Below are 14,771 nucleotides of genomic sequence, written 5' to 3'. Positions count from 1 at the left end.
GTGAAATGGCCTTCCCAAAGTCATAGAGATAGCTAAGACAAAGTCAGAACTTGAATCCAGACACCCTGAATTCCAGTGTCTGTGTGCTGATATTACTATCCCTATCTTTGGGAACTCCTTCCATAGAATGTTCCCTGTAAGCTCAATGCAACATAGCTATGGTCATTTTGTTTACTTAACCCAATGAATAAAAGACTTCTGTTTTTAAGAAACAGAACTGAAACTTTGTTCATGGAGAAAAGTTGTTTATACCAACAAATGAATAATAAAGAGAGAGGGGAGAGGGAAAATAAGGAACAAATGAAAAAAGGAAGGAAGGAAGGAAGGAAGGAAGGAAGGAAGGAAGGAAGGAAGGAAGGAAGGAAGGAAGGAAGGAAAAGACAAAGAAAGAAAAAGGGGGGTGGTAGAGACAAAGAGTAAGCAAAACCATTCCACGTCATCAAGTCATGTTATCAAACTGAGTTTCAACCTGCCTTTCCAGTTTTACTCACCACCACTACTCCTTACTCATCCTATGCTCCCATTAAACTGGTCTATACTAAACTGGCTATACTGAGGATAAAGAACAAAAAAAATTGTATATTGATCTTCTATCCTGCAACCTGCTAAATTCACTCTAGTGCTTATCATAAATTCTACTGTATTTTCAATATAAATGATCATTTCATCTATGAACAAAGACAGTTTTTTATTTTTCCTTCCCAGCCTAGATGCCTTTTCTTTCTTTCTTTTTTTTTTCTTGCCTTACTACACTAAAACCTTCAGTGCAATGCCAAGAAGTAGCAAACGTGTAGTTGTACATTTTTTTTAACAACAAAAATGATTATTTTTCAGGCACTGGGTAAAGCCTAGGTAAGTTAAAGGTGAGTAAGAATCAGTCCCAAACTTAAGGATGTCATGACCTGGGGGAAAACCTCTTTTTACTGGTAGGAGAGACAACCAAATAAAGCTGGAAAGATAAACCAGGACAGGTCCTTGAATAATAAAAGTGACAACAGCAGCAAAAGGAGCCTTAATATTTATAGAAGCATTGATATGGGTTAGGCCCTGTTCAAAATTTCTAATATGTATTAACTCATTTGACTCGTCCATCTTATCTCCATTTTATAGGTAGGGAATAAGAGACACACACTATCTCCACTTTATAGGTAGGGAATAAGAGAAGATAAGTGACCTATGTCCTGAGAGCCAGTGTTCTTAAGTGCTAGACTAAATTGCCTTTGGTTATCATGTCTTCATTAACAGGTATTGAGTGTCCACTCTTTGCTAATTACTATGTCACTTTCAATTACTTTAATTATCACAATAATCTTGTTTTATAAAGGAAGGAATTGAAGTTCAGAGACTTTAAGTAACCTGTCCAAGGTCACCCCACTAGCACAAGACTCAAACCTTGGTGTTCTGACTCTAAATTCAATATCCTTTCCACTACCCTCTGATTCCTCTTCAAATAGCTAAAATTTATATAGTACTTTGCAGCTTACGAAACTCATGACCACATTGATGCCTTAAATGGCACTTAAAGGAATTGAGATTTTATTCACTAGGCAAAGGAGAACCTTGGTCAGTTTTTCAGAGAAAGAAAAATGTAAAAGAGAAAAAAGGTATTTCTGGAAGGCTAGGGCAGCATTGTGCTAGATAGATTTGCCAGGGCAAGTGTATAAGCAAAGGTGTCAGGAGACGCTGTAACTCTCAAGAGGATCCACACTCACCTCTGAACCTATGAGTTGTTCCCTCCAAACTCACTTTGCCAGTCAAGAGAAGTCCTGTTTTAAATAATGTTCCTGGAGGGAACTCTCTGAAGAGCAGAGATAATAAAAGTATTTCTTATGTCACTTCTTCCTGCATTTAACTTTCAGGAATATTTTTGTTAACTGAGAAGAGCACACCAAGGAACCATTATCACTGATACAAGGAGAAAACGGACGGTAGATTTCCTCAGCCACGTCCTGTCAGTGTCAACAATTTAACTAAACATATAATAGTCATAACCTCATCAGTGTTAAATTTTCTAGGTTTCTGGCACATATCTCTTCATCTCCCTCATTAAGTTTATAGAGTGTTCTTTGGTACATTTGCTCAGTATTAGGATTTCAGTTTCAACTGGCACATATTAGAATCAGACAGAGGAATGATTTTTTCTGCCGTAAGTAGTTAGCAGAATATGAGAACATATGAAATGGACCAATGCCCAAAGCCAGGTACTTGGCAAATAATAGCAAATGGATTTGACCCCATCCATCACAATCTTGCCCCATTCACCAGGGGTGGGTCTAACACAGGTAGGCCAACTAAGCCCAAGATATGAACAGTTACTTTGTTTTCATTATCTTCCTTGCTGTATGCCATGCACACTATTCCTTGCTCAGGGACTGCCCCTCATTTGGAAATGGAGTCTGGAGATCCTCATGATTACACTCCCACCTAGATGGTTACTCCAAACAAACTTCCAAACTCTAATCTATCCCAATCCCCCTTCATTTTAGCCTAATTTTAACATGTTAACATTCTGTGCTCAACGAGGGCAGATACAAATGATTGCTAGGATTTCATTCAGGCAAATATTTAAGTGATAGCAAGCTTGAGGTGATTTTATTTCCACGGGTATCTGCATTTTAAAAAGCAGTACCCAGAGTCAGGAATCCCTTAGCCTATAGATAGATGAAGTTCAACTGTAAAGATGGGGCACCATGGAGTTTCAGGGTGGCAGTTCTTCCAGCATCCATCAAAAATGCCCTGGCAGAACCAGCTAAACCCCTATCAGCATACTTTTACCTCAAGTTTCCATCTGTCATGTAGGGATATAACCCTGACCTCACAGGATTATTATAATATGGGGACATAGTATGACCTCACAAGATTCTTGTGGGGATAAAACAACGTGGCTAGTAATTGGCCAATTGGTTTATAGCTCAGAAAACTATCAATTACTATGCAGAAGTGAGAGGTTTCTAGTGACTTCTGAGTTTTGCCTTTTATATAGGAAACCCACTTATCTACCTCCATTGGGGTCTAAAGAGATGAGAAATTTCCTGTGTAGTGAAACTATTTCAGTCAGGTAGGATTCTAACTTCCACCTCCACTACTTGTCGGGCTCAACTACAGATTAGTTATCCTAGCTCTAGTTTCTCAACCACCCACAAAAATATAGTCCCTATTTCTTGGATGGGCTGAAGAGAAACCACTTTTACCAATAGCGGCAGAGGTCATTTGGTACCTACTCACAAAGTTGTCATACCAATACCGTGTAACCCAATAACTGAGTCAAGAACGTGCTTCAAGAAGAAAGATAAAACTTGTCACTATTTCACTTTGAGTAAGACCTCCACTCCCAACCATAGGAAATCTTTATTTATTTATCTATTTTTATCTAAAGTGGGTTTCATAGCCCTTCAAAGGCTGCTGTCTTCCTCTCGGGGTATTAAGGCATAGTCTATACTTTCTTTCACTACTTTGCATTCTTAGTGTCCTTACAATATTAGAAGTCTACTTGACTATACAAGTAAATAAATTCTAGATATTTGGTGAACATTAAATTATGGGGAAATGAGGATTTCATAAGTTCTGATCAAAGTGTCACAGAAGGATGGATAGTACTGAAGAATATCGTGGGACATTCACTTTATTTTACAGAGTGGGGAACTAAGGCCCTACCTTAAAGCTAAATGCTGGAGTTATGAGGCAAATCTGAAATGCCAATCTGTAGACGGTGTATCTACTCTACCATATAGTGCCCATTCCCCTCTGTTGTGCATGCCATCAGCACTAATGCAATCAGGAAGTGCCCTTTAACTACCTTGTCTTGTCATTGTTCCCTAGGAAATAATAAATGTCTCATATCCCACCCATATGTTAGTCTTCTTCCTCCTTTCCCATGGTTTTCTCATATTTCCTCCTCAGGTTTTAGGTCAGTTCTGTGAACTAACAGGCCTTTAACTCAACACTTTTGCAATGACCAATTGAATTGATGAGTAAATGGCTGCTCAAGTACCTGTCACCAACACTGCTGTGGTCTGTTAGTGGAGATGCCAATGTTCTCTGTCATAAGATACAACCACACAATGACACTGGGGAAAATGGGGGTGTGGAGAACAGCTCTATGAGCCATCTTCAGGGTGTTCTATGGCCTACAGCCAGTGTGCATGGGCTGAGAGAGGAAAGAGAGGGGACCTCACCATGGGGATGGGAAGAATGCTGCCCTTTGACAATGCATCTCTGTGGTGGTGAGGCTGATGACAGCACACAGAGCATACAACTCTGGCTAGATACCAAACATCTGGGCTCTAAACCAAGCAACCAAGTTGTTCAAATCAAAGAAAACCTAATCAACAAATATTTTCAATGCCTACTATGCGCATTCAGACAGCTGTGGTTAGAATGGATGACATTTGAGTCTTACTCAAGTCCCCAAAATTCCACTGCTCTCTGTTCCAGATGCCTGTTCTTATATTAATCAAATATTCATGTTTTGAATTGAGCATCTGTTGGCATATGTTGATGTACACACAAAACCAAAAGTAATGAATTATTTCTCCAGTACATTAATGGTACTCTTTTCAAGCTCCCTAGAGTGAGGCTGGGGACAGCTTACCTCAAGCCACCAGCCATTTCTAAGATATCTGTCCCTCTTGCTAATGCCTGCTCTATCAGAATGCAGAGAAGTTAGGAGGGCCATGCTCCCTCCCATAGCTCCAGGGAGATATTCAGGTGAGGACACCACCAGAGGCAACATCTTTCTGAAATCACTTGTTGCCTCTAGGCTCCAAAGCACTCAATGCCAGGAGGGAACCCTGTGCATAATTTGGCATCTGTGGTGCTCCGAGAACAAAGGATATAATATCTCTTTGTTTCTGGACATCCTAAAGTTAAAATGACACCTTGGCTGACAATTATGATTCTGCATTCTTTTATAAATCATGTTTTTTTCTAAAAGAACTTAAGCGGGTGAATGAACATCCAGTTGCCTCTTTTCTGGCATTTCTCCTATGAGGAATGCCAGGGCCTTTACTAATATTACCACCAAGTATTGCAGTCATGAAATGAATAAAGCCAAGGGATTTGCTTTTAGCTCGCTTTAGGCCATTTACTGTTTTCATTCTTCAATAAGAAGAAACAGCCACTGAGGTGAAGATGGGAAGACCTCTCCATATGTGATGGCGGTCTCCGATTTTTCAATGTCCCCTAGCTGTTGTCAAATAGGCTTTGTACACACTTCAGTTAATACAATCACACTTGTCTTACTGGTTTGACAATGACTTCTAAGCTCCTCAGAGTTATCAGGTTCTTCCAGAGGCCTCACTGTCCCCCGCCCCCACCATGGCAATATGACACTGAGGACAAGGAGCTGCACAATAATTATGACAAGGAGTTTCTGAACAAAGAAGGAAGGAACCACTAAAGCCAGGCTTGCTCACAGCATTCCCAAAGGAAATCAGAGGTGATAGAATCACCCTGATTCTATCTGCACCCTGAGCTTTGTGACTCCCTTCTTAAACGTATGAAATCAAAAACTCTATTGGTCACTTCCCTTTTAAACTTACCCTGAACACTGAGCTACTCAAGAAAAGTACATTAAAAAGTGCTTTTGTCAGGTACTTCAGCTTTAAACCTCTGTTCCTTCCCTCAGTACATGAATAAGTGGGGACAACCTATAGGAAAACTGAAAATTCCAATATCCAGGGACTATGCTGTTCTAGACAGTACTGTGGATGAATTAGAAAAAAGATGCCCCATTGGGTGGATGCGCCTACTGACACATAGCTTGATGAGTGGAGCCTGAGTCAGATTTTGATTCTGCTGACTCACCTCCTTGATTTATGGAAATCTGGTAGTGCTTTCTCACCCTTAAACCCAAAATCTAAATCAGACTCTAAGTGGTCTATCTCCTCTCTTCTGAGCTCTGCCTGATCCTCCTTACTATATAAAATCCCCCAGGCTCTATTCAAGAAGAAAGCTTCCAAAACAGCTTCATCAACAACAAAAGTTCCAACTTAAAAGTCCAAACTCCTTTTATAATCTCAACCCCATTCCGAGCCCAAGTAATAACCTCAGAGAGGAGAAAGTGTTTGGGAGAAGGGTGGAGAGTATCCATACCTCCTCTTGCCTCTGTCTACACTAACTTTGTTGCTTGCACTCTCAACCTTGTTCTACCTTTCTTCTATGTCACTCTTTACTACACTAGTTCTCCACTAACTCAACTTTTCTGTTACCAACTTTGCTTGTCTGCCCCCAAATGGAAAGACAAAATTCCAAAGCCACAGTGCTTATACTCTCCCCATGCCAACTCCTCTGTGGAATTTTGTAACCCAAAGATGACCCTAGCCTACATGCTGGAATGTCTTTACCATCGAAGAACTATTTCTGCAAAAAATTTTGATGTTGTCATTTTCATTTAAAAAATAAGATGATAAAACACACACACAAGCCATTATTAGTAAAATGCCTGCAGATGATGGAGAGGAATGCATATCAATATATACACATGCATATAGATGAACAAGTGAGCACATGTGTATATGCCTACCCATGGAGGCCAAGACGAACCTTTCAACTGAAGAGCGTGATTAAATACTAAGGAAAATGACAGGAATCAAAAGTAATTTCAAATTTCTTCTAGCTTTTCCCTCCACTACTCACTCCAGAGTAAAAAAAAGAAAAAAGAAAAAGAAAAAGAAAAAAAAATGAAAGTTTTCTCAGAATTCCATTTAAATTTGATACCTAAATTAGCTTCAAAAAGCAGTCACATGGGTGGCAGATATGCAGGGGTTACCAAGCAGAGGTCTCATTGTGGTATGAGAATGATTGCTAGCTAGTAAGGGTGATTTTCTAGTCCTCTTCTGGTATTGCTTAGCTAAATAAACTCTGACACCTCTGCCCCTCAGTGCTTGATATCTTAGATTCTTTCCAGTGTTTACTAGTGTTCTGTGGTTATATTACTTAAAAGTTATGTGGATATTTAGAATAATGACTACCATGTCCATGATAACCACCAATGCCACCACCCTTATCATCCTGACTTCTTTTCTTTCTAGAACAATTTAAAGTTGCCCAGTTACACCTGTACCTTAAGAGATGAACAAAAAATTGATTTCTCCTATTTGCAAGGAAGAATAGAGATAGAGTTTTTAGTGACTTAGCCAATATATGTGGGTGGTGCTGATTTCAAACTTCACAAATGCCAAAGAGCCCAGTGCAAGACTGTCTCAAACTCTACTGATGGAAGACCCTTCTAATTGGGTTTCCACAGTAGCTGTCAAGGGTAATAATGGAAATTCCAAGAAAAACTTGATCTTCAGAGAGCCTGGGCTCTGCTTATGGTCCTGAGTTTGAGCCAGGAGCAGACTTTTCAAATGCTATTCCAAATACTCCCTAACCTAACAATTTGGGATGACATTCAGTGCTAACTCAGTGTGTCTTCCATTCATGACAAGCATGCATGCAACTGTTTATATTGCATATAATTTATGACGTTGGACATGTCATTCTTTCCTCTACACAAAAAATTAAAGTCAGCTTCTCAACCCAAAGATATCTTGGATAAGAAGAAGGTCTGTCTTTTTTTTTTTTTAACATAGAATGTTTCATGAATTTGCATACCATCCTTGCACAGGAGCCATGCTAATCTTCTCTGTATAGTCCTATTTTAGGATATATGCTGCTGAAGCAAGCATGAGGTCTATTTGAGAGACAGAATGATAAGTGGTAAAAATCACAGGTTTTGGAATCACACAGAGCAGCAATAACTTTAAATATCTACGTTAAGAGAGGGTAGCACCTGAGAATACCCAGACATGTTTTGTTTGTATGGACTATTCTTCCCCTACCCCATTGGATACAGTTGTTGGCACATAGATGTACTCAATAAATATTTATTGAACTAAATTAATTCATTCTCATATTGAACAAATTTACTTTCACTTAAAGGAGACTCCATAATCTTTAAGTAATCGGATACTGTGCTCTTTGCTATTTCTTTAAGGTAGAGTTCTGGGTTTGAGATATTGATGTCTTCATCCCACTTCATCCATAAAGCTTCCCTGACAACCTCAGTCTCCCCTACTCTCTTTTTTTCTGACTCCCTGTTATACTTATTCCAGGTTCCACTCACTTTGGCACATACATGATACCTTATCTTGCCATGTAAAATGTGTTTCATAAACACATCATCCTTCCTAAGAGCCTGTAAGTTCTTCAAGGGCAAAGGCCATGTTTGACATTTATTTTGTATGTCCCACAGCACACAACATAATATAGAGCCTGTAGCAGGCTCTGAACAAGTACCTGTTAAATTGAGTTGCATTTTAAGGACAGCATTCCATCGCCAGTGATGATTTTTGTTTAGAGAATTATCAAAAGGCTGTATTCACCACTCATTTCACCCAAATTAAGCCCATGGGTCTCTACACTTGAAGTGCTAGTTGGGAAGCAGAGGCTCAGAAAGCAGCTGCTTCCTTTCAACAAAGAAGAGATTGCATTTCAGCAACGGACTGGAGAATTTCACCTATTCGTCACTAGTGACTCCTGGCCAAACCCTTTGGTGTTATCAGGAATAAAAAGTAACCAAGAGACATGTCAAATATCAATTTCCAATTACTTTTCTGTAACACATTTCAGCCACTTGGGAAAACTCCCAAGAGATCTGTTGCCCCTTATCAGCTAAGATCAGGCTTACCTTTCAAACAGGTAACACTCGGCAGCACCCTGTACAGCCTCAATATTATAATGTCCTTCTCGGACACTCAGATTCTCTTGTGAAGTCTTCAATATTGGCTTACACTGTCACCGGAGATCTGGCCCAAATGCGGAAGGCCCCTGATATTATACCCTGAACCACAGGCACTGGAGTGAGATGAGAATAACTCTAACACCTGAGGTGAACTACTGTCACTAAGGTTACTAAAGCTTAATTTGCATCCAGATGTTGAATGTGGGGCACAAAGACTCATGCAGGACTTTTGCACTGTCAACTCCAGCCAAAGGGGAAAGAAATAAGAGTCTCTAAAGTCTTAACTTTGATACTCAAAACACAGAACAGCATTTCTACCCTCCAGATCACAGAAAGCAGGCCGCAAACTAATTGAAAAAATCTTTGGTATTAGGGATGTTAAAACTGAGGATCTGCAAAAAACCAGAAATCACATGTCCCCTTTATTACAAAGTAATGGGAAAGAATTTGGAAAAACCAGGAAACATCTCTGGGTTCATAAATCAGCCCAATTGGAGGAAAACGCAAATGGCCAGCACCTGGAATGAGCCTTCATCTGGAGCGGGACAGCAGTCTAGGCTGTGCACTGTGATTAATGGCTTGAGTGAAAGGTCTCAGTTGAGGCTGAACAATTAACTTGTTCTCTCCACATCTCAGAACTCTCCACAGCATAACTATGTCTTCCCTGATTGTGCATATTTCCTAAAATGCAAGCCAGTCTGGGAAGCTTCGAACATGTCATCAGACTGTTTCTGACAGTCGGGAGAGCCCTGGTGTTTGACAGGACTACTTTCATCAAATCGTCTGTGTTGACTCTGCATGCATGTCTCAACCTTTCAGTTCTTTTTCAAGCTTAAGAACCATCTTAAATGAGGCAATGGCACTGGCCTCGATCTGTCGAAGAAAAAAAAAAAAAGTCCACAGCTCAGAGGATTGCAAATGGACAGCATATGGCCTGGCTTGTTTCTGGTCATTCCCAAAAAAGTTCTTAGGGAATTGAATGTCCGTGAGATTAATGTTTCCCTCCTGTCCTGTCTTTATCCTTTGGAATAGGTTTCTCTAATCTCTTTCAGACCCTCTAAAGCATTTACATCAAACCAATCATTCCTCCTAAATCTACAACCAAGACTCTGATAAGACCTACCAGAACCTAAGGAACTCTCCAAAGCTTCTTCCCTTTCTCCTAGAAGTCAATTTTTAGATGGGAAAGAGGTACCCCCAGAACCTCATTTTGCAAGTAGAAGTACCCAAGGAATTTGTTTTCCTCATTTCCAAGTTGTAATCAATTCTGCCTCATCTTCTTTTGTGACAAATGGATATACCAAAAGTGGATATCGTCCCACACATAGCAGGCCCCACACAATTACTTTTTTCAGTGAAGGCATCCTGTCTCCAGAAACATCAAAAACAACAATAGTATCAACATGGATGATGATAATAATAATAATAATAGAAGCAGGAGCAACACCAACAATAATATGTATGTAAGTATTTACTATGGGCCAGGAACTCTTTGAAATACTTCATTTATATCAACTCATACGATCCTCACAAAAACACTGCTAAGATAAGTGTTACTGTTAGACCCATTTTACAGAGTTAGAAGAGTCAAGTAACTTGCTAAAGGCCAAAAAGCCAGTAAGTGGCAAATCTAAGATAGAAACACAGGTCTCAGACTTAAGTTCTTCATACTATCCTATAAGATCCTATACTGCAACTAGCCTCTCTAGAGGTATTGGGCCCCACCCACGATTGCTGATGAGATTAGAGAAGCAACCGTTCTAGCATAGCACCCACTTAGGCATCAGGCTTGGTGAGTCCTGTTTCTGCTACCCCACATGTAACCTCAAATGAGTTTGAGCCTCTGAGCCTTAGCTGTCCTCATCTGTAAAATCACTGATACTAAACCTGTCTTATAAAGTTTTTGTAAGAATTGGTGAGATAATGCATATGCAGGACCCAGCACAGTGCCTAGAACTGGTAGTTGCTTAATAATCATAGCTATGGTTATTACTAATCCGATTAGCTAATACTAACTAAAGCAACTGAAGAAGATGAGGCAGAAATGATCACAACTTGGAATGTAGATATGAAAAGGCAGACCAGTGTGGGGACCCCTAAGAGACTAGAATACTCAGATACTAAAAAGTACTGGTGAGAGATGGCTACCTTCCTGGTCTGACCCAATCTACAAAGCCTATAGGTTAGCTTACCTCCATGAAAGAAAAAAATCTAATTTTAAAAATTTGCTACATTGAGGAAAAACAAAAAGATGTCCAGACTGGGAGAATTCAAATATTCTCCCTGAAATTCCTGGTGAAAAAGCAAGACAGTGAGGCATCCTTCACAGCCTCATGTGGCTGCTCCAGCATCGAGCTTGGAGTTGCATCCTTCATTCTGCATTTCCTACATGCTCTTGCCGACCCCTGACACATCACATTCTTTGCATCAATAAGGACTGCTGCCAGAACACACTAAATTGCCTTTGACTACATTTAACTGATCTAGTATTTTTTTATGATTCTTTCTTGTTGTACCATTTTTCACTTTTGACTTTATAATTCTCTGCTGACTTTAAATAAAGCATTGCCAGACTACCCAAGGTGGTTTTTAATAGAGATTTAGGGGTGAGGTGGTGCTGTGGTTTGGATTCAGATTCTACTCCAGCAACAAGGGGAAATTAACTAGATGGTTTCATCTCAAGTGCCCATTTATACTCAGAATGGACAGAGAGTTTATCTTCTTCCAAGTCTTGTAATCATGACACTACAAAGTGATTTTCAAGAAATTAAAAATTAGGTAGCAATAGCTTCTCCACCACAAAACCACTACACAGTGTCCCTGTAAGCCCAGATGAGTGGGATATACAAAGACAGCAGGGAATCACTTGCTGAATGCCAGGGAAGCAGGGAGGAATTTAACCACACTCTGTCCTATGCCAAAGACAATGCTTGTTCTTCTCTAAGTTGGGGAACTCAAATGACCCTACACCAGCTATGTCAGCCTGCCTCCAGAGCTTCCTCCCTCCTCTGTGCTGTCCCCAGTCCCCCCGTCCCATTCTGCCCACAAGAAACACTGGAAGCCAGTTGGCCCTTAATCACTGGGAAAGGTGATCTGACTAGCAAAGAAACTGAGTCAGATAAGCAATCCCCAACATTAACCTTTCTTTTTTAGAGAAGAATAAGTTAACTATACCTTGAAAATTTTAAATTGGTAATTTCAGTACAATTTTGGCTTTGTCTTGTTTTTCGTTATCATGCAATGCTTGCTTCATTACAAAGGAATAGATATAACACATGTAAAGCATTCAGAACAAAAGTTTTTTAAATATCTATGTACCCATCACCAAGTTTACAAATAAATCTCTTTAGCTGTTCCTCTCAAATTAGATTTATTTGCCTCCACTTACCAACAGTGGTAAATGCAACCCTGAACTTTGAGTTTTTCATTCCATAGTTTGCCACCTATGAAAAGACCCTTTTAAAATATTGTTTTAATAGGCATTTTTAAACTTTATATAAATGATCTCACTCACTGAGTTTCCCAACTTACTAAAGTGTTACCCAACTTACTAAAAAAACTATTTGGTTGATTTTAATTTTTCAGTCTATTTTGTTTTCTTTTGTTTTGCCATTACAGACAATGGTATGAATATAGTTCATATTGATCTGAATGTGTTCAGTAGATTGTACTGGGTTAGTCTCCTAGGAAAAGAATTGCCAAATCTTAGGGTTTGCATATATTCAAATTCACGAGATAATAACAAATTTTGTTGCACAGTAGATATGCTAATTCATACTTCCACCAAAATAGCTTTTGAGTTTCCTTTGCTCTATAGCTTTGCCAGCACTTGGTATAGCCAGATTTTTAAATTTTGCTGAGCCAGTAAGTACAAAATGTATCTAGGTATTTTAACTGATATTTCCATATTTAATTTTTTTATAGATAATCACTGAGCGATTTTTAAATATATTGGAAAGAAATTCTTCATTCAAAATAACCATGAAATGCAGTGTTTATATAGAGTAGGTGTGATTCTATGGCTACACAGAAAGATACCATGTACATAGACATATAAGAATTAATATGCCTATTTCTCTATTTGCTACCACACTTATATTTCCAGCAGGAGTGGCAAGTTAGAGCCCAAAGGCCAAATCTGGCCCACTGCCTGCTTTTGTTAATATTTTTTTATGGGAACACAGCCATGCTTATTTACTTATGTATTACCTATGAATACTTTCATGCTACAATGACAGAGTTAAGTAGTCACAACAAAGACCACCTGGCCTGCAGAGCCTAAAATACTTCCTATCTCCCCCTTTACAGTAAAAGTTTACTGACCTATGTCTTAGAGCATCTCTACTTGTAAGCATAGAACCTCATGTTCAACATGTTTGCTCCAGTCTGTTCCTCCCCAAATGCCATTCCTCATAAAATGGCTTTACCTTTCACAGTTATTCGGGCTAAAAACCTGATAGTCATCTCCTACTCTTCCCTCCCATTTACCACTTATAATCAATTGATGAATACCAACCAAGTATACAATCTTCTCTACACCCATGGCCAGGCCTTTGTTCAAGCCTTACATTGACTTAGGCAACCTTTCACCCAATGACCCAGTCCTTGGTTTCCCCAAGTTTCACAGCACTTGTAACATTTTACCTCATTTACTTGTTTGACTTTCTGTCTGTTATCTCCACCTCAAATGTAAATTTTTTTAAGAGGAGCGCAGAGAGGACTTGGGAAAAAAGGTTCTTTGTTAGTATCATTTAATGTAGTGGTCATCAAAGTGTTGTATGTGGAAGAATCATCAGAAGAGCTCATTAAAAATAACAGATGCCAGGGTGTCACCCCAGACCCACTGAATCAGAATCCCTGGAAGTAGGTCCTCAAGCATCTTTGCCTGATGGATGTTCCTGGGAAATTCTTATGTAGGCTTGAGAAGCACATACGTAATCGAAGCTTCCTGAATAACACACCCCCTTTGTTCTATCCCACTCTACCACACTGTCCGTGATGGGGAGCTAACACTACATAAAATTCCCCCACCCCTTTGCTTGGATACCATAGGTTCCCTAAGTTTCTCTACCCTCCTTCAGTGGCCCAGAAGAATCCTGATTTGAGAAGATAATTTTTTCCCTTTACTTAGGGCTGAATTCTGATATTCAATCTCTGTTTTTCATTGCATTGAGTGTATTCCTGGTTAATGATAGGGTCTACCCCCTACAGTGAGCAACTTCACTGCTCAGCATATAAAAAAAATAAGAATCTCCTGTTGTAACTTAGTACTGCTTCCTTGTATATACCATACTGCCTAGTACCTGCCTAAGGGAAAAGGCATGTAAACATTTGCACAATGTATATAAGAATTTTTTTTTAAAATTTTTACTACCCTCTTCATTTTCAACATATTACAGATCATTTAATATGTAAAAAACAAATGTTAATAGAAGGGTTAGACCAACGACAATACCAATAAGATGCTGTTAGTATTTATTAGAGATTTTTCTTATTAGACTTAATTTTTTCCTAAATTGCATGTGACCCATTATCATTATGCTTGGTGGATAATATAACAAAACAAAATTACCAGTCCATTTTACTCAAGGAGAAAGCCTAAGCTTCCTTGGGTTTTATAACACCAAGCATAGCACAAATTTAAGAAATTTTTCCAGTGCTGCACTCAGTGATTTTTAGGGGTCTATTTTCCCCAGAGGCATGTAAGTACTAAAATTGCATTGGATTGCGTTTTGCTCTCAGCGGGTGAGAAAGTGCATAGTCAATGGGTTATTTGCCATTCTTTATTTCCATTTTATGCAGTCACACGGAGGTATCTCTCAGGTGGTTGTTGAAGTTTACTAGACACTCAGGAGCCATCTTGTGCTTTCTCTAAATGACATTTATAATCTATAACCAAAGGGGTTGTCTATGAAGCCATTGGTGCAGTATACCTAAACTCTGCTTATGTTAATTCAGGTTACAGAGATCAGATCTTTTGCTATGAGGTTCCAATAGGCGGGAAATTGCATTATGTATCTAAACAATATCTATAGGTCTATGAACA

The 14,771-nt window shown here is 39.2% G+C and overlaps 1 protein-coding gene and 1 non-coding gene across 7 annotated transcripts in view; both read right to left on the bottom strand.

The window, feature by feature from the left end:
• The window catches only part of LRMDA (leucine rich melanocyte differentiation associated), a 1,048,113-nt gene that overhangs the window by 171,440 nt on the left and 861,902 nt on the right, over nt 1-14,771 (bottom strand). The gene's annotated exons all lie outside the window — the stretch shown is intronic.
• LOC112854932 (U6 spliceosomal RNA) lies at nt 7,565-7,670 on the bottom strand. The gene has a single exon (XR_003223004.1). It is a non-coding gene; the product is annotated as a U6 spliceosomal RNA (small nuclear RNA).

Source organism: Puma concolor, chromosome D2 (genome assembly GCF_028749965.1).
Source record: "Puma concolor isolate L17-30 chromosome D2, mPumCon1.1.hap2, whole genome shotgun sequence".
NCBI classification, from domain to species: domain Eukaryota; kingdom Metazoa; phylum Chordata; class Mammalia; order Carnivora; family Felidae; genus Puma; species Puma concolor.
The sequence above is the reverse complement of the archived record's forward strand: the minus strand, read 5'-3'. Positions and strand labels throughout refer to the sequence as shown.